The sequence below is a fragment of the Nasonia vitripennis genome, chromosome 1 (genome assembly GCF_009193385.2).
Source record: "Nasonia vitripennis strain AsymCx chromosome 1, Nvit_psr_1.1, whole genome shotgun sequence".
NCBI classification, from domain to species: Eukaryota; Metazoa; Arthropoda; class Insecta; order Hymenoptera; family Pteromalidae; genus Nasonia; species Nasonia vitripennis.
Window position 1 is genome coordinate 21,720,718 of NC_045757.1, and position 18,800 is coordinate 21,739,517.

At 45.6% G+C, this 18,800-nt stretch overlaps 1 protein-coding gene across 4 annotated transcripts in view; it reads left to right on the forward strand.

The window, feature by feature from the left end:
* The first annotated feature begins 3,201 nt into the window (after nucleotides 1-3,201).
* Nucleotides 3,202-18,800, forward strand: part of LOC100114841 (glucose transporter type 1) — an 81,205-nt gene continuing 65,606 nt past the window's right edge. For all 4 annotated transcript variants that reach the window (XM_016986465.3, XM_032600063.1, XM_032600068.1 and 1 more), the window contains exon 1: nucleotides 3,202-3,918. The gene's annotated coding sequence lies outside the window, so the exon portion shown is untranslated. The remainder of the gene's footprint in view (nucleotides 3,919-18,800) is intronic.

Below are 18,800 nucleotides of genomic sequence, written 5' to 3' on the forward strand. Positions count from 1 at the left end.
CACCGAAATAATAAAAGGAGCATTGCACCGCTGAGATTTTTCGCGTCAACTGTTGTTTGAATGACAATATGTTTCGTTAATTTGGGAACTATTGTCTTACAATTTTCCCGCACAACTACTCGGCTGTGATAAGATATGCGGATGAAAATTTTGCAATTTAAAATTTACCGTTCTTATGTGAATTTATTTTCGTGAAAGTATTAGTTCATTTTTTATTATTTGAAAAGATTTGCATTTACTGATATTGTGAAGGTTTAATGAATTTGATGAAAAACTATGTAGGGGTATTCCAGTTCTTCAATAAATTATACGTTCAAGTATTGCAGTGATTGTCGCAATTACGGATAGCGCAAGAGTGTCGTTTAACATCCGACGGCGGACGATTGTGTACTCACTTTTTGCGTCTCTTTAGGCTGAATCATCAAAAGCCTTGCATCGTTAATATAATTTGCTATAAAAAATATTACACTTTAATTGCTATGTTAAGTGCTAAATGACAGAAATTTTGAGTTAAATGTATTTTAATCAGTTGTGTGCAATGTGCGTGTCTGTGGGTGTATTTTTTTTATAGATCGAGCCCTTTTTTATTACTTAAATGGATGTACCTATTTTATAACTTTGTTTATTTGGATCCGTGGGTCCTATCATTACTTTTGTTATTTTAGGGGTCCTAATCGATGCTCATGTGATCGCTCTCGCATGACGTTTCACCTTCCTTGAGCAATATGATTTCTTCTTCTATGGTGGGTTGATCATTGAGTTCTTGATCTTTAGTAGTTTCTTTTTCATCACTGTTTTATTTGTTGTTTTGTGTTTTTGTTTATTTAACTATTAGTTGGATAACGCATTGAAGAATAAGATTAAAACTTTAATTTTCAATCGTGTAATTTTTGTGACAACCTGAAGTACTTCGAAAGTCACACTATTCCTTGGGCAATTAAAAATTACAAGGCTAATTACAGTTACCCGCGAGAATATGAAGGGTGGCGTGGCTTAAAGTTCGAACGACACCGACAGGGAGAAAGCTCGGTCGGTACGCGTAGTTTCAGTCGCGCTGCTACCCACAGCAGGTACAGGCTGGTGCAGGGGTAAGTCTAGTTGGGAGCCGATAAGCGATAACAGGGCCTCGCTGCAGCACCCAGCCTTTATTAACTTGAGTAATAGGCCGAGCAGATCGCAGCGGCTGTAGTATCAAACGAGCAAGCAGAGCTCGGCGGTGACCCGAGTCTCGTCGTGCAGCTAAGAGGCTGTGTGCCGAGGTATGCATGAACAGCAATAGCTACAAGGCGCTGGATCAAACAAAACATATGCATGATTTGCGAGCTCCGACGCTACGAAGCATGAGCTCGATATAGAGATCGAGACAGGCGATGGAAAGAGATGTATGGCGTGTGCAAAAAAGCATATATATCTCGTCTGCAGGAGGATGCGGCGGCACAGTATATACAGCACGTGAGCGAGACACAGAATTGGAGAGGGGGCGGGCGGTGGCAGTAGCGGCTGGCTATTGATTTCAAGGGCTTCCTTAGCCTGCCAGCGAGAGAGAGAGAGAGAGAGAGAGAGAGCCGCTTCTCCCCACCTACTGCTGCTGCTACTGCTGCTGCCACCGCCGCTGTCTTGCCACGGCAGCAGCAGCCGACGGCTCCAGGTCACCCTGAAGGGCTCTCGGTGCACCCACACTCTTTCAGCCTTTTTCTCTCTCTCCTCTCGCTCCTTTTTCGCATTTTTTGTAGCAGCCAGCCACGGCAGTCCCTCCCCCACCGCTCGCTCGCTCGTTCGCTTAGCCTACTTTTGTGTAAAATTCATTTTTCTCCTACGTCACTCCTGCGTACATGAGTTCGAAGCATTCTCTTCGATCCCCGTGCGAATTACAGGCGTCGCGTTTTCAAAGCTGCTGTCGTGCAGATCAGCGCTGGGAACGGCTCCCGCATAAATCCGCGCGTCCGACCAAACTCGGCTTATTCTACTCGCTGCCAAGGACCTCTATCGGAGCGCGTACGCGCACCTGTCCGCGGCGGCAGGAAGCTCCAAAGTGTCCCCGAGCTCGTATAAGATACTCTTCTTTCTCTCGGAAGCTGCGCAGGGCATAAAGCTGCTCTGCGAAACTCTTATCCCGCGGACGAGGGAAATGGAAAAGGTGAGCTTCGCGCGAGAAAAATGACGGGCCGAAGACAAAAGACGAAGGAAATCTCGACTGAAAGAGAGGTCGCTCGCTCCTCTCAACTGGCAGTCCTATAATTATATAGCCGGAGAAAGACGCCCGTTTCTTTTTCTCGCAGAACGATGATTATCTCTTGATACGATGCACAGCGCTGATTCCGTTGTTTCTTATTGGGCTCTGAATGATGCGATGCTCACCCGACGGTTTCGCATTAGTCAATGCGACCGGCTTGGCTCATTCGTGAAATCAAAGCGAGCAGCGCATGCAGCCGCGGCTATGACTTCAAAAGCGCGGAGTCGCATGCTGAGAGAGTACAGAGTCAGAAGAGCAGAGAAAATGCAGGAATAACGGAAAATCGTGAAGCGTCTTTCCTGATCCAGATTACATCCCGAGTCTCTCTTTTTTTTTTTAAATCAACATCGAGAAAAAGTTGGAAAGTCGAAAGCGTGAAGAGTAGAAATTTTTTACTTTTGAAGGAGCATGTGCTAGGCACACACGAGCGGAGAGTCGCGCAACTCAAGCGCATGTGTGTAGCTGGAAGCGAGACTCGAGAGATAGAACGAGAGAATGTTGTTAACGGCGAGGAGATACTGCGGAAAAAAGCGATTCACCCTGCAGCATGGCGGGAGGGAGGAAGGAAGGAAGGAAGGAAGGAAGAAAATCGTCGGTGCATTAATAAAAATTGTTGGTCCATGCAGATGAGCGCGCGGGCCTTAGCCTTGCACTCGCGGCGTCTATTTCGGGCTGCAGCCGCGGCACAGGTCTCGGTGTAGAGACGGCACTGAGGGTAGCTTTGGCCTCTCGCGCGCGCGCCTGCTCCCTAAACATCGGATCAGCTCGGTGCATAGCGCGCGGCCTACGTCACGCTCCATTCCTACATATATCTCGGCACGTGTCGTATATAGCTGCGGGCTCGAGAGCGAGAGAGAGAGAGAGAGAGAGAGAGAAAGAGAGAGAGAGAGAGAGAGAGAGAGAGAGAGAGGGCACGTATAGGGGCGTCTCCTACTTGGATTCTCGGCGGAGAGAGCAGCGAGCAGTGCGCAGGAGTCGAACTACGCTGGCTGGGTGCGCGCTCGGCGCACGAGTAGAACGAGGACGGTCAGCGACAGACAGACGCACGCACGGCTCTCGGGACGGGGGTGTAGGTCGCAGCTGCGCAGGCGCCGCCGCTCGTTCGCTCGGCTCTCGCTGTCTCTCTCGCTGCGAGCTCGCTTCGACGGAGAGACGACGGCCTGGGGGAGAGGACCACCGCCTTCGGACGCAGACAGAGAGAAAGACAGCGGGAAGGAGCGAGAGAGCGAGAGAGTGCGCGATAAAGAGAGGCGCACAGAGCGGGAGAGAGAGAGAGAGAGACAGAGAGAGGGAGAGAGGCTGAGCGCAGGGACTCGGACGACTGCATCGCACTGGGACACGTCGCGCCGCGAGTTCTGCTCCCGTCCCCAGCGAGCTCTCCTCCGTCGGCGACTCTCCTTCGCCCCGCACTCGCAGCTGTGCTTCGGTCTCGCGGCGCGAGTTCGAGTACGTTCGTAGTGCCGAGACAGTGACATCGCAGCAGCGCCAGCCAGCGACGGATTTTGTACACAGTGCGCGCGAGAGGATGCCAGCAGCAGCCGGGGGCACGAGCGGCCGCCGCGGCGAGAAGCAGCGGCTGCTCGTCGTCGAGCGCCAGTCGTCGTCGCCGACACCGCCGCCGCTGACGCTGCACTAGCCGGTGCGGCCGTCCAGTGACTCCTGCGGAGAGCTTCCCTCGGCCACTGGTGAGTTTCCGGGCAGAAGGTGTGGTGTCTCCCGTGTGTCTCCCGTGTGGCTGTGAGTGTGTGCACGCGCGATCTTTTAGGCGTGTAAGGCGTGTGGGATTCAAGTGTCGGCGATGCGGCCCAGTTTCGAGCCCGCGGCGATTTTCCGAGCAGCGAAAGAAAATCGATACGAGGCCGCTGCCGATAGCGGGAAAAAGTCGATCCAAGGCTCCGCCGTGCACGAAACGATCGCTAGATGGCAACGCGCGAGCGAGCGAGCGTGTGTCACTATTGACCGTGCACTTGCGAAAATTGATTGCACGCGCGCTGACTCGTCGCCCGCGGCTCTGCGCGCTTGTGAATAAAACACGGTGCCAGGGCAATTTAGAGCTGCTCTAACAGCATTTCCGGCGCAGCGCGGAGCGTTTCTTTTCGCGTCAGCCCGCTGAAAATGTTCGTACAGGGGGACGTTCGACGCTCGATCGGAAAACGATTCATCGGGGGAATTGCTGCAGTCGAGTCCGCGTCATTGCGAAATAACGGCACTGGGGCTGCATGTAGCGCGCATAGCCATCTCGCGTGCGCACTCAAATATTGAAGCTCGAGCTGCAGGCCACAGTCGCCGCGAGCGCGCAACGAGTCAATCTTCGTGTGAGAAATTGTAGGGGAGTCGCGATGCGCGCTTCGGCCTTCGAACGAGCGATAAGACCTCGTGTGTACGCGGAGCCGAGTCTGCAGGCTCGGAGAGGCACTGAGTCGACTGGCCAGACAAAAAGAAGCGAGGGCGACGTGAAGCCGCTCTTCGGCGGGGATCGGCAGTCAATCGGAGGCTTTAATTAACGAATGTTAAGTAGCGCTCGCTGTTCGCAAAGGGTTAATCGAAGCGCGCGGGCGCTCTCTTTCTCTCGCAGGGCGTGTGTGCTTTCTCGGTCTTGCTTTAAATAGGTCAGAGTAGTGCATCGGATTCGAAATCCCAGAGAGAGAGAGAGAGAGAGAGAGAGAGGGAGAGCGTTTTTGCGCGTGCAGGAGAGATCGGAAGTGGGCGTTGTGTGTGTATGTGTGTGCCTGTGCACTGTGTGCGCGCACGCGGGGGTATATAACATGAGAGCGAGGGAGCGACTGACGTCACTGCGGTCGTTCAACGAACGGTCCGAAATCGTGGGGCGCGAGGGTAGCTCGAGAGTAGGGAGCTATCTGGCCGATGGGGTAAAGAGGAGCGCGCTGTAGTCCCACTTCTCTGTAGCTGATGCGTATGTATACGTGTACGTATAGGGATGGTGCGCAGGCCATGAAAACTGATCTCTAGGTCATATGTGCATCGACGGAGCCGAGAGCTGAATTATAGAAAGGCTGCGCACCAAAGCTCCGTGCCGACCGACCGGATTCCGTTGCGGTTGATGACTCTTTTTACGGCGAGAGAGGACGGCTGCTGCGGCTAGAGAGGACGGCCACTTTCCACGCGTAGCAAAGTGGATTTACTCTCGCACTGTTGACCATTAGATGATTAGCCTTTCGAGAAGCGAATACTACTGCACTTGCTTTTCCCCCTCATAGCTTATTCTCTTACGCGAAATTGCTATAAGCGTGTTGACCTCTTAAAGTTTACGATGCGTTTTTCAATTAATCTTTTGCTTCGTAGCTGCAGATTTGCGCGTTCATAACTTGACGTTTTTTTGAATTTCCTCTTGGTTGCAACTAATGTAGCTAGTTGTACAATTTTTAAAACAATGATGCGACACCATCGCATTAATTATTTCGGTATTTGTTGTATGGCCATGTAATAAAGTAATCTCGACTACTCATTTAATATGATTAGCTAGAGTTGCCTACGGTAAATCGTGAGTCGTGACTGTGAAATCCTCGCGTTAAATATATTCCTTCAGAAATTATTTACTTACCCTTGCGGGTTCCTGAACCAAGCAAGAAATGTGTCGCAACTATCATATTTACTTAACGAAGCGAATTATTAAAAAAAAGGAAAAGAGAAAGAACAAGATTTGCTCAGTCGCAAAGCCAGAAAACTTTCACCGCTGTTTTTCTTCCCTTCCTTTTTTCCTGTTTTTCCTCCATTCTTTCTCTCCCCCTTTGAGGTTCTTCTGCAAGTAGACACAGCCGCCTTCGGTCAGACACGCAGCTGCTGCACAAAAAAGTTTGATTCCAGAAAATGCCACGAGGACGCGGCTGCAGTAGCGCTTCCGCTTTTCTTCGTCAGCGAACTTAATTTATTGAACTCATCCGATTTAATGCTTCGAAATAAACTTTTCTTTTAGTGGACAAAGGGGCGTGCGTAAAAAGCTCGATGAAGCTTTTTTCATAAAACATAGAATTTTGGTCATCTAAATAGTTTATCAACGATTGCGAATGAAGAAACGGATTCTCTGTCATGTTAGGATGGTGGGGCACTTTTTCAAATCATTTTTTGTGAAATTCTTAAATTCTTATTGACGCAAAATCGATTTTGAAGTGAATTTTTATTATCTCATTAAAAATAAGAATCATAAATTTACAAATCAGGCGATCGGTCACGTCTGCTTCTATTATAACGATCAATAAAGTTCGTATTTCGTAGCACAAAATATAGGTCTCAATATGATAGTATTTAACCCCAAAATTATTCAGGTCGAACCGCGCTAGGAGTGTTATCTTTTATGTGTTTTTTTTACTGATTTTTGTCTTGAACGTTAGTTTTTTAGAATTACATAGTGTATACAAGAAATTTATAAAACAATGTTTAAAATGCGATAAAGTAATTTTCTTAACACGTGCATGAAAAAGACCCGTTTCCATGCCTCTAAAGTGAATGGCAAGCTGTTCATTTCGAGCGTGCGGGAGAGAATGGCTATTCCCTCCCGCTACTGATAAACACTCAAAAACACTCAAAAATTTTTAAACTTTTGAAAAATATTGATATTTTTTGAAAGAGAGTGGTTTACGACTCAAAATGCGCAATTTACCATTCACTCTATATGCATGAAAACTGGTCTTTACAGGCACTTGTCAAAAAAAGTACAGTGTGCAACAAGGGGGGGGGGGGCAATTTCTACCTCGGGTGAAATTTGAGCACTCGTCTCCGTCTCGGGCGCTTTCGGCTCCCTCGACTCTAGCTCGTGTTCAAATCTCACCCTCGTTAGAAATCGCCCTTCCCCCCCTAGTTGCACAATATACTATTGTTTGGCTCTATACAGTCATCGGTTGTATCAAAACATCGAAAATTCGACTAGGCTTACCGGTTACGCCATCCAAGGATCGAGCCAATGGACGTGCAGAAAGGTGTGAAAGGTCGTGACGTGTAGTTTATTTGTCCAAGTTAACTACTCACGCGGAACTGAGGCGCACGAGCTGTCCGCGCTAGAAGAATAAGCCTCGATCGCAACGTTATAGACGGTGATAAGAAAGACATCGTCAGAAGGCATCCGCTTGATTCGTCGAGTTCGCGATGCACCTCGGCTGTTGCTATGCCACACGTATCAATTTACACATTATGCACCTGAAAACTTCAGCATGCGTTTCTCAAGCCTTTTTCGATCCATGTAAATGAATATTCTTTTAAAAGCTACTGCTGATTTTCCTTCCACTAAATATCATCATATTTGTTCCAACTCTATAGTCTGCAAATCAAGTCAAATTTTCACATATCTCGAGAAAACAAAAGTTCCCCTCAGTCGTACACACATTTGTTTGGCACTAAAGCGGTCGAAAAATATATGCGTGACCGTATCGCCGGGACACAGAATATATGCGCGCGAAAGAAGTCGAGAGCAGCAGCCGCAGATCCGCGATAATTCAGGGCTCTCGAAGGGGAAAGGGGGAGGCGTATAAATAAATGCGTCCCTATCGTCCTCCCGCGGGAGGACGACGACGGCGCGCTACTTCTTCTTTGTTCATGCATACACCGCAAAGGTATATGAGGATATATCACTGCTACACTGAAAAAAAAAACACAGTCGTTTCTGCTGTAAAGTCCGGTAGTTTTAACCGTTCTGCCACCGTAACGACTGTTCAGTAAGAACAACGGTGTGCCACTGGTAGTTTTGTCGAGTTGCGACTCGTAAAATTGGTCGCTTACGCGGGACATCAGCAAAAACGACCGAACTGATTCTTTAAAACTGCTGGACTCTACGGTAATTTTGGCGAGTCTTCGTACAATGACGGATTACTGGTGCGAGTTCAGTTAAAATGGCTGTGTTTTTTTTAGTGTAAGAGAAAGAGAGAGAGAGAGAGAGAGAGAGAGAGAGAGAGAGAGAGAGAGAGAGAGAGAGAGAGAGAGAGAGAGAGAAAGGGGAGGAGAAAAGCGCCGACGGGGAAGAGTAGAAAATTTCGCAACGTCGCGGAGCCTTTCATAAAGCCCGTCGTATACGCAGCTCGTAATAACCGTATCGGAAGCTTTCTGTCGGCGTTTTATAAGGGCGCAGTGCGTGTGGAAGAGAGGCAATGAAAAATAGTGGAATGCGCGCTCGCGCAGCCCGCGTATATGGAGCATTACAACGCGTTTCGTTTCGAGTATACAGGCGAGAGGATACGCTGCTATACGTCGCGCGGGGCTAGACGGGGAAATACAACGACGAGATATGGCTCTGAGAGGGATAAGAGATTTTTTCATTTCACGCTGCTGGTGATTGATTCACTGCCTTTCTTCCTTTTATCTGCTTCTTCTTTCCGTTTCGCGCACCTTCTCCTTCTGTTTGTTGAACGTTAAACTCAAAATGATGACATCCTTGCAAGTATCTAGTAGATTCGTTTGCTCATTTCTTTGCTCAGAGGCGATTATTAGTACTGCGGGGTAAGAAATAATAAAACTTTTCATTATCGCACCGACGGTCAAAATTTGATCTCCCTCCCCAAAACAAATGCTTCGAAACCTCGTGCACCGTACATGAGAAATAAAAAAGCCGTTTAGAAATATGAACGGCGCTAACTCTCGAAAATTCAAAATCCAATTCTCGCCCTGCAGATGAGAAAAAAAAACTGTAGGCAAAGAGCCAATAATATAAGGTCGCCCGCTCTATAATATTTTAGCAGCACTTTCGATGGGTTCTGAATTCCTAATGTTGCAGAGATACAGCCTATCCGAGCGACGCGTGCACGTAATAAAGTCGATAAAGCGCTGCAGTTTTCCAGAAACACCGGCTGTGCTTTTTTTACAGCTTTTTTTTGGATGCGCGCGCTACAGCTTGCCGCGTACTGTGCTGTGGATGATGGCTTTTTTGAATTTTCGATTTTCGTTGAGATGCATATGTGCTTTGCTGTGTTGTTATATACGCTGCGCGTAAGGTTTTTTTGCACTGGGTTCGCGAGTTTTACGAGATTTTCGGGCGTTAATCCTAAGTTTTCCGTATAGACATCGCTAAATGAACGGATCCGAAAGGGAAAGGCGCGTGCAAGAAAATCTCTCTAGTTAATACTTGCATAGCCTGATCGGTGCTTCTTTTTTAACATTTATGCCTGTATCTCGTTTACATCAATTGATATACGTTTACTCTTTGCAAAAGCGCGTACGCAAACTTCATTAAGCTGCACGGCTTATGGGTATGCACGTGCGTTTAAAGTGGATGCATTTTCACGCGTAATCTGAAAAATCCGAGCGCTCTAGACTGTTTCCATTATTTAGTCAAGTTACAACAAAGGCAGAGAATCTCTCTCGAACGTGATCGCGCGAATTGCAATGAATTGAACATAGGAATGCAGCAGGATTTTCAAATATTAAACCACGCTTTTTGAACGTTTTATCGATGCATTCGTTTTACGTTTTTATACATCAGCTACCTATGTATGGATGTTTCATCGCTTTGAGTCTATTTGTTGCTTAGGAATTGGTAACGAAATTCGAAGCGGCTGTTGCCATGCCGACATACTTTGTATTTATGTCTAGTTTTGGGATAAATTGAGCTGTAGGATTGGTTTTCATTTCTTAAAATAGGCATTTTTCATGTAATCATTTCAGGACGCAAGACGTGGGAACCGATTTTTGCAAATTAGCTCAAGTCTACGGTTTCACAACTCATCCCTCTAGCGTGAATAATATATCAGCGTACAAGCAGCTTGCGTTAATAAAATGGCCGAATTATCATGCAAGATGCACCTCTCCGATCGACACCCACCCGTCCTATTTCTACTATATCCGCTTTTACGTTGTCCTCCCGTCTACGTCTAGGTCTACCTAGAGGTCGCGTTACCATCGGCCTGCCCTTCATGACACGCGCTGCCGTACGGTCGTCTCCCATTCTCGCTACGTGCCCTGCCCATCCCAATCTGCGCGATTTTATTATTCTGTTAATATTTGGTGACGCGTACAGATTGTGTAACTCATCATTGAGTCTCTTATTTATTTCGACATTAATCTCGTTTCTATCATTTATGGTCGTACCCAGATACCTGAATTCGCTAACCTTTTCAAAAGTAAAATTCCCAACTCTGAGATCTTCCTCCCCTCTGCAGATGCCTAGCTTATCCACAATCATGTACTTTGTTTTTGATTCACTCACTTCTAACCCTGTATACTCCACCGCTTTTATGAGGATTTCCCCAGTATATCCAAATCATCTGCGTAGCCTAGTATCTGCGTTGTTCCATTAAGCGTTGCGCCCAGCTGGCTAACCTGCATTTTTCTAACGGCATACTCTAACGTTAAGTTGAACAGCACCGTAGAGAGCCCATCCCCTTGTTTTAAACCATCGCGTATCATGAAGGGTTCTGATACATTACCGCCTACTCGGACCGTTCCCGTGCTTCCATTCAGACATATTTGAATTAATCTCACGAGTTTTTTCGGTACACCGAGAAGTACTAGAATTTGATACATTTTGCTTCGCTTAATAGAGTCGTACGCTTTTTTAAAATCTATAAATAGTTGGTGTATGGTTTCGCAAAATTCCCACTTTTTCTCTAACAACTGTCTTATGGTAAACATTTGATCGCTCGTCGATCTGTTGCGCCGAAATCCGCACTGATAATCTCCTACTATATCTTCCGCGAATGGAGTGAGTCTAGCTTGTATTACGTTTGACAGAACTTTGTAGCACGTTGCTAAAAGTGAAATACCCCTATAGCTATTGCAGTCTGTCTTATCCCCCTTTTTAAAAATCGGTATAATGATAGATTCCTTCCAATTTTCGGGTATTGTTTCATTTTTCCAGATGGCACATACTAGTTTATAGATTTTGAAAGTGAGCTCGACGCCCCCATATTTGAGTAACTCAGCTGGTATAGAGTTATTTCCCGCGGCTTTGTTGTTTTTTAGTTTTTTAATCGCGGCCTTTACTTCTTGGTAGCTCGGTTCCTCCACGTGGGGTTCAGCAGTGTGAATTTCGTCCCCTAATTCTTCGCTATTTTCGTGCACGTTTAATAATTTATCGAAATAATTTTTCCACAGCGACAGTAATTCGTTGTCATTTGTTACGAGGTCCCCGTTTTCGTCCTTCATCAATTGCACTCTACTCCTAAAACCCTTTCTGATGGCGTTAATCCCTCTGTACATTTCGCGGGGGTTATTTTCCTTACTGTTAGTTTCTATTCTCCTAATAAGATTCTTTTGATACTCCCGCTTCTTATTTCTGTAGATCGCGCTCATCTGTTTCCTTACGTTAGAATATTCTTCTACGGTCCTATCGCTTCTATTTTGTAAGCTATCTAATTTAGCCTTTTTGCGCCTTTCAAACCAGAGTTCGCACTCTTCGTCAAACCATGGTTTGCTCTTTGGCTTTTTCTTTTTACCCAGTACTTTGTTCGCGGCCTCTTTTACCGTTTTTTCGATGTCCCCCCATAAGCTATTCGGTTCGTCATTTCCCTCTGGCGATGTGTTTGCTTCTTCAAGTGCCTGAAACCTGTTATTAATTTCTATCTGGTACCTCATTCGCTCTGTTCTATCTCGTAGTTTCTCAATATCGAAGCTTTCTACCTTGTTTGCTCGCTTACTATTTTGATTCGCTACTAGTCTAGCTCTTAATTTGGCTACTACTAGGAAGTGGTCCGAGTCGCTATCTGCCCCTCCGTAAGCCCTTACGTCAAGAACATTAGTATGACGTCTTTTTTCAATGAGGAAATGATCAATTTGGTTCTGTGTGGCCCCGTCCGGCGATGTCCACGTTGCCTTGTGTATGTTATTGTACTTAAAACACGTAGTTTTGATTATAAGATCTTTTGCCGCCGCGAAATTTATGACCCTAATACCGTTATCATTGCTGGCGTCGTGCAGACTTTCCTTCCCTATAGTAGGCCTAAACATTTCCTCCCTACCTATTTTAGCATTGAAATCGCCTAATACTATTCTTGTGTCGTAAGACGCGAACTGGTCGATTACCTGCTCTAAAGTTTCGTAATAGAGATCCTTAGCTTCTTCTTCTTTGTCCTCCGTAGGACAGTGTTCATTAATAAATACATATCTATACCATTCACCTTCGATAATGATGTACGAGAGCCTATCATTGACGGATTTGAAACTTTTAACTGAATGTATGATGCTTTTGCTTACGAGAAATCCGGTGCCTAGAGATCCCCCACTCCCGGCCCCATACAGGTACGTGAAGTTACCCGACGCTAGTACTCCGCCGTCTGGCCACCGCGATTCCTGTATTGCTACCAAATCTAGATTGTTCCCAGCAGCTTCCTTTACGAGTTCTTTAAACGCACCTGCTCTGTATAGACTGCGAACATTCCAAGTTCCGACCCTTAAGTCCCTTTTGATTCGGATTTGATTTTTTTGAGCCATGATAGTATGTTAAACCCGCGCGCTTCGGATCCTGTTCCGATCGCAGGTGAGTCCACCGTTCTAGAGGTGATAACCCCCTTACCTCTCTAGAACTAAGTATGAGAGCTTTCCGACTTTGACGAGGACAGTGTCAACTCGTCGTCAGACACACTACGGTTTCATTCTCGCATCCTAACGCCCCCCTGCAAGGCAGCGCGCCTTCGCTGGCATCGTTACCGCGTAAGACCAGGTGACGAATCATTCTACACATCCCCTTTCGGGGCAGTTGTCATCGCTCCCGCATCCTCCTCGGCAGCAGGATTTTTGCCCATTTTTGTAATGTGTGATGAAAGAGATAGATTGAGATATAAGAGATAATGTGAAGTGTTTTTGTTGTTGTGGTGCTTGCGTAGTGTTTCTAGATGAATGCGTTCGACAGTGTGGGCTCATCACACCCACGCCTGTTCCTATCGGCTGTCCGCGGCTGCTTATTCAATTTATTCGCAGCTAACCTCTTTCTCAGGGGCTGTTCCTCTATCCGCTACCTAAGGACGCGCTGTTTAGTGGTGATAGGCACCCACCCGTCCGATCTGGACGACAACGCCCAAGACCCGCTTAGGGTAGCGGCATTGTAACAGTGCCCTGGTGTGATTAGCAACGTAAATCCGTTTTATATACAAACTATATACCTAAGTAACGATTTGCGAGCGTCTACATGACTAAAGAGAAATTACGTGAGCTAATTAATTCCAATCTACGCTCATGCGTGTTCAGCATTAAGCAAAGTTATTTCGTGTAAACATTTGTCAAACAACAAAAGCACAGCTCGGATGAGAAATATTTTGATGCTCATTATACAAGCAAAACATATGCGGTCTCAGAGGCAGAGACGCATAAGAACAGCCAAATATTTACGTAGTTTTGCTCTTTAAAGAAAACAGGAGGGCTTGTCTAGGGAGTCTATTTCTGCTTTACGTCAGAGTCCATATTCTCAACAATAAGCTCGTAACGGGTCCGATGCGCGCAGTGGTAGTCAAATTCACGGAACTCTTGCGAAAAAATCATGCACATAAGAAGCGCTTGCATCGTGAAAAAACTCAGTCGAATGTTTCACCGTGAGTGCAGCCAGCTATTCGCACACACATACACACACGAGTGCGAGAGAAAAGAAGACGCTGCTCGAGAGTTAGAATACTGTAGTTTACGTAGCTATACTTACGTGCAGCAAAGAGGGACAATGCGGGTAAAAGTGCAACTGTGCCGCAGTTGCGCCGACGAGGAAGGAAGGAAATCGAGATGGATTTCATTTTCGTGCGAGGCTTCAGGCTATAGGTGTGCGAGTAAAAAATTCCGAAGCGGACGTGCGCGTGCAGATATAGGTATGCACGCAGCGCCGTAGAGTGGAGGCGATATTTCGCAATTCTCCCTTCTCAATTTCCCATTCGTTTCTATTTCCCAGCGAATGAATTCATGCTCTCTTTTTCTCGCAACTTTCTTCACGCACGATCGGCGCGCGATCTTTATATAGGTGTATATTATATTGTAGCTCCCGAGTACTGTACCGTATACGGGAGTTTAATTTTTTTTTCAGCCCGTGCGCCTGGGTTCTGCGTTGTTCTTTTATTCTTCATTTCACGTCGGCTGCGAGTTCTGCCCTTTGTGCGGGTTCGTTCAAGCTCTTCAAATCGCGCCGTTTTTTCCTCCCTCGCTCTAGCTTTTTTCCCTCACGCAATTCCGCACGTTGCGTCGTTGCGTTCAAATGCAAATTTTCTGTGATGTCGATGCCCACATAGTTCGAGTGTTGAGGATTCGTGTTTTCGAGCTTTCATATTCGAATGAAGATCCCGGTGCATGCTGAGGAGCATTCTTTTATATAATCATCGCACTTTTGCGTAAATGTTTACTTACGTGACATAAGAACGTTGTTTTCAGTAAATAACTATGTCTCGGCTTTAGATTGTTGTGTCCATAAAGTGTACGTGGTGATCGATGGAAGCTAGAGAAATAATTTACTCGTCACATATTTTGTCTCCTTGAAACAGGTTGGCTATAATTGAATAAACTGGCGTTGCTGCAGGTTTGTCTTGCACATTTTATAGTTGAATCGGAAACTTTGATTTCCATCAAGTTTTAAAATCGATGTTTGAAGAGGCTCTAAAATTGTTCTATTCAATCAATAAGCAACAAGATAAAGGTGAAAAAATATATCGACAAGGGTATCGTTTACACAGATGTTTGCGCGTATATTTACTAAATAGATGGTTGGTAAAAAACGCGCAATCATCCGAAAATCTCTGATGAAGCCCAGTCAGAGCCCGAGTGCATTTAGCGCAAAATAGAAAGCCGCTCCGAACACGAGCTTGCCAGTAACAGTAGCAGTGGCGCTTCCGGCCGTTTGGCGAAAAGTCAGAGATAGGCTCGTGCCATACCCACACACGGTCGACTAGCTCGTCGTTGCGAGCGGAAAATTCAAGGCTAAATTAGCCCACGCGCTATTGTGCAGTACAGTGTTTACGGCAGCCAGTTGGCATAGCACGTTGATTCGAGCTGATTAAAGTAAATCCAGCGTTTGCTATGATTCTCTTCATCCCCTTATCGACTTCTTCTTTTCTATATGTATATGCTCCATTTAGCACTTGCGAATCAGCTTATTAGGAGCGCGGTGCATTCAATTCACTTCGTGCCGCGCCCGCGAGATGAATTCCCTGTTGGCGCTGCACCTCCTTATAGGCATGAGCTACAGTGTATATGATGGAAAGGACAACGTTTTTTCGACGTTGATAATTAGTGCAGATACTTTGCGAGATCAACAATACTAATAGCTGCGCGAAAATTCCAAAATTCTCAACAATCGCGTGCTAAACAGCGTAGACGCGCGATTCTCAGCGTGATGAATTTCCCAGACAAAACAGAGTCCGGACAAAAAGCACACCCCTTTCCATGAAGCGCGTCTCGCCGCGAATTATTCGAGCGCGCAACAAAGCGCCTAGAACAGCCATTCTCGGCGTTCTCCTTTCAGGTTCGCCAAAAAGCGATGCATCTTATCCTCCATCTTATCAAATCTCGCGCGTTTTCCCACCTCGACGCGGCCACCTGACAATTGAAACGTCTCGCGCCTCCCTTTTTCGCCCGCAACGCAGCGCAGATGCAGACAAAGGCGCTTCGATTTCGCGGCGTCCCTTAATATTCCACCGCGGTTTTCATTGTTAACGTTGCGATTCTCCGCCTGCGTGAATGGATAGCGAGGACCATGATACGACACGGCAGCGATGTGTTGCAGTGCAATCAACCAGATGCCTTGGTTCCTTTTTTTGTCCCTCATCCGCCTACGACCCGCGAAGAGCTGACAGTACAGTTTGCCCGGAATATTAACTGTCCTTGTTTATTTTCGCTCGAGCGACTTTTTTACGCGCCGCGTGGGAGCCCCAAGTTCTGAGCTGTGATGCACGACTATACATCATGGGGTGCCCACGTTTTTCGAGAGATTAGATTGCGCGCAGGTTAATTAATTGCCTGCCCCGGCTTTACCGCTGGAAACTCGAAAAGTTTAAGTTTTGTGTAAAAAATTAAGGACTCGTGAGCTCGCTGCTTGTGCAGTATGCTGTCACGGCCTGTAGCTGCTGTTACTGTTTATCACGATGCACGAACGAGGATGGACGAGGGCGGTAGTTTTAATGAATTACGCTTTCCGTGACTCGTTGCGCTACATTGCGAGTTGTGTGTTCAATCGATTTTTCCATTGAATACAATGTTTTGTGAGTCGGTGTCGTATGCAAGGGTAAATCACACAGCGAGCGATACTGAGTGAAGGAATTTGAAAACACTAATCGATGATATAAGATAGTACCGGACAATATCTGAAGAATAAAATTACATTTAACCGTATGCGATTCTGGAATCCGATATGGGCTTATGAGGCAAACAATTTCGAATAGGAGACGGGCATTTATAGATTATCGAATCGAGTATTGGAAGTATTGGTTTTCTCTTTTCCCGCTCAGCATGGGGGACTTAAGTAGAGTCCAATCTACGCATGGTCCGTTTATGTAGTATTTTACTCGAATATATAAAGTATGCAGCTTCAAAAACATTCTTTACGATTCATGTCGTGATTTCTGAATATTTTACAGTAACAACGTCCATACATATGCAGAACATTTAATAAAACAGTGCGAAATAACATATAAATTTAATTATGCCTCTCAAAATGCATGCTCCGTTTATTCATCAGTGATTAAAAAATTTTGATTGCAATCTCCATAAATAACCTTTTCGGCTGACGAATTCTCTTTGATCGTCAAGCTGCAAAAGCTTTTAAATTTCTGAAAGAACCTGCCATCGTTGATTTTTATTGCAAGCTCGATTGCAGCGTACTGGACTGCGTAGAACTGCTTTGCGCGAAATATTTATGATTCTAAAAAATTGGAGTAAACGAGGAATGCTTAAGAAGAAAATAAGAAGGAAATTGAAAAATTACAAGCCCCGCAGAAAAGAGGAGTGACGCAGAGATTTATACAGAGCGGAAGGGGAAGAGAGCGAGAAAGAAAAGGAAAGCTAGCGGATGAACGCCATTGAGGGTCTGAAGTGCTTCGCTACAAATGGAGCTGTCTTTATGCAAGCGATTCAGCGCCTCGCGGGACCGACTTCTCTATCTTTCTCCCTCTTGTAGATTCTCTCTCACTCTCTCTTCTCTTCCTATATAATTGAAGTAGGTGAACGACAAAAAGGCGCCGCGTGCAAGGCGGCACTCGTCGAGCGAATTTTCACGCTCACGACAAATGACCCGAGTATATGAATGCGCGATCGCCCTTATACAGAGTAGCGCTACCCAGTTTCAACCTCTTCACTCGATATGTGTCTCGAGACGTTTTTTAAATAGTTTTTAGACAAAAGTACTTCAGTGCTCTTTTTATATCCTACGAGCTCATCCGTTGTGCTAGGTGAAAGATTGAAACCTATTGTTTCGGTTTCGGTAAAAAGAAAGACGTTTCTTTCTGCACGTATTAATTGCTTTATAATCCGTAGAACATTGTTCAGACGCGTTTAAAAAATACTGTTGAGTGTTGGTTGAAATATCGCTGCATAAACAATGTAAAGGACTATGCTGGGATTAAAATAGAAAAAAACGGTGTTTCAAGAGAATAACAAATTTAATGGTTCAAATTATGTAACGACGTATTACATTATAATGTAGCGATGCCAGAAGCGCGCTGTCCTTTTAATTCTGGGTTTCATTTCGCAGAAAACCCCGATCGCTTAGAGATCAGCTCACCTCCGAACCACCGCTTTTTCGCGTCAGCCCTGACATTTGTCAGCAGGTTCCTGACCCATATTTTCTGGTTTGAAAACCAGAGATTTTCCGCTCTCACGAGAATACCACTATCGAAAACCATGCGTTTTCTCGGCACGGCACGGTCTGTCTGTCTACAGTTCGCATTCGCAGAACCCCAAGATGCCTTTCGCCTTTATTTTCGAATCTTTGATTCGAGCCTCTCGCGCCGCATTTGTTTTGTATATTATGAATCGATTCGCGATAGTCAGTCTTGTGGCTCGCTATTTTTACATAGAGTAGTAGGCGCTGCTGTACATATGGGGAATTCTACGGGAAAATGCCATTTTATACATGTTTAGAACCATGCAAAATCACGTTCCAACATCGAAAAAGTGCATTGTGACACTGTTTTATAGGCCCTTCAAATTCGTCGAAAAATAGCCATTTTTCACCGACATGTACCTAATGCATAAACGGAATGCATGGACGGGAAAAGAGCTTCTATTAAAGAAAAATGCGTTAAAAGTGCTTCATTTGGTCAAAAGTTACGCACAATTGAAAATACGGAAAAATCATGAAAAAAGACACAAATTTCTTGACTTTGAAAATCCTGCAATTCTCATGATTTTTCCGCATTTTTAATTGTGCGTAACTTTTGACCGAATCAAGCATTTCCAACGCATTTTTCTTTAAATTCAAGCTCTTTTCCCGTTCTTTCATTCTACCGTAATACATTTTCTGTTTGTGCCCTTATGCATTAGGTGCATGCCCTTGAACAATGGCTATTTTTCGACGAATTTGAAGGGCCTATAAAACAGTGTCACAAGGCACTTTTTCGGTGTTGGGACGTGGTTTTGCATTGCTCTAAACATGTACAATAAGAAAAAAAAGTTGCGGGAGTGTGCCCCATCATTTGTTTTTTTCGGCTTCTCCAACCAGAAAATGGCA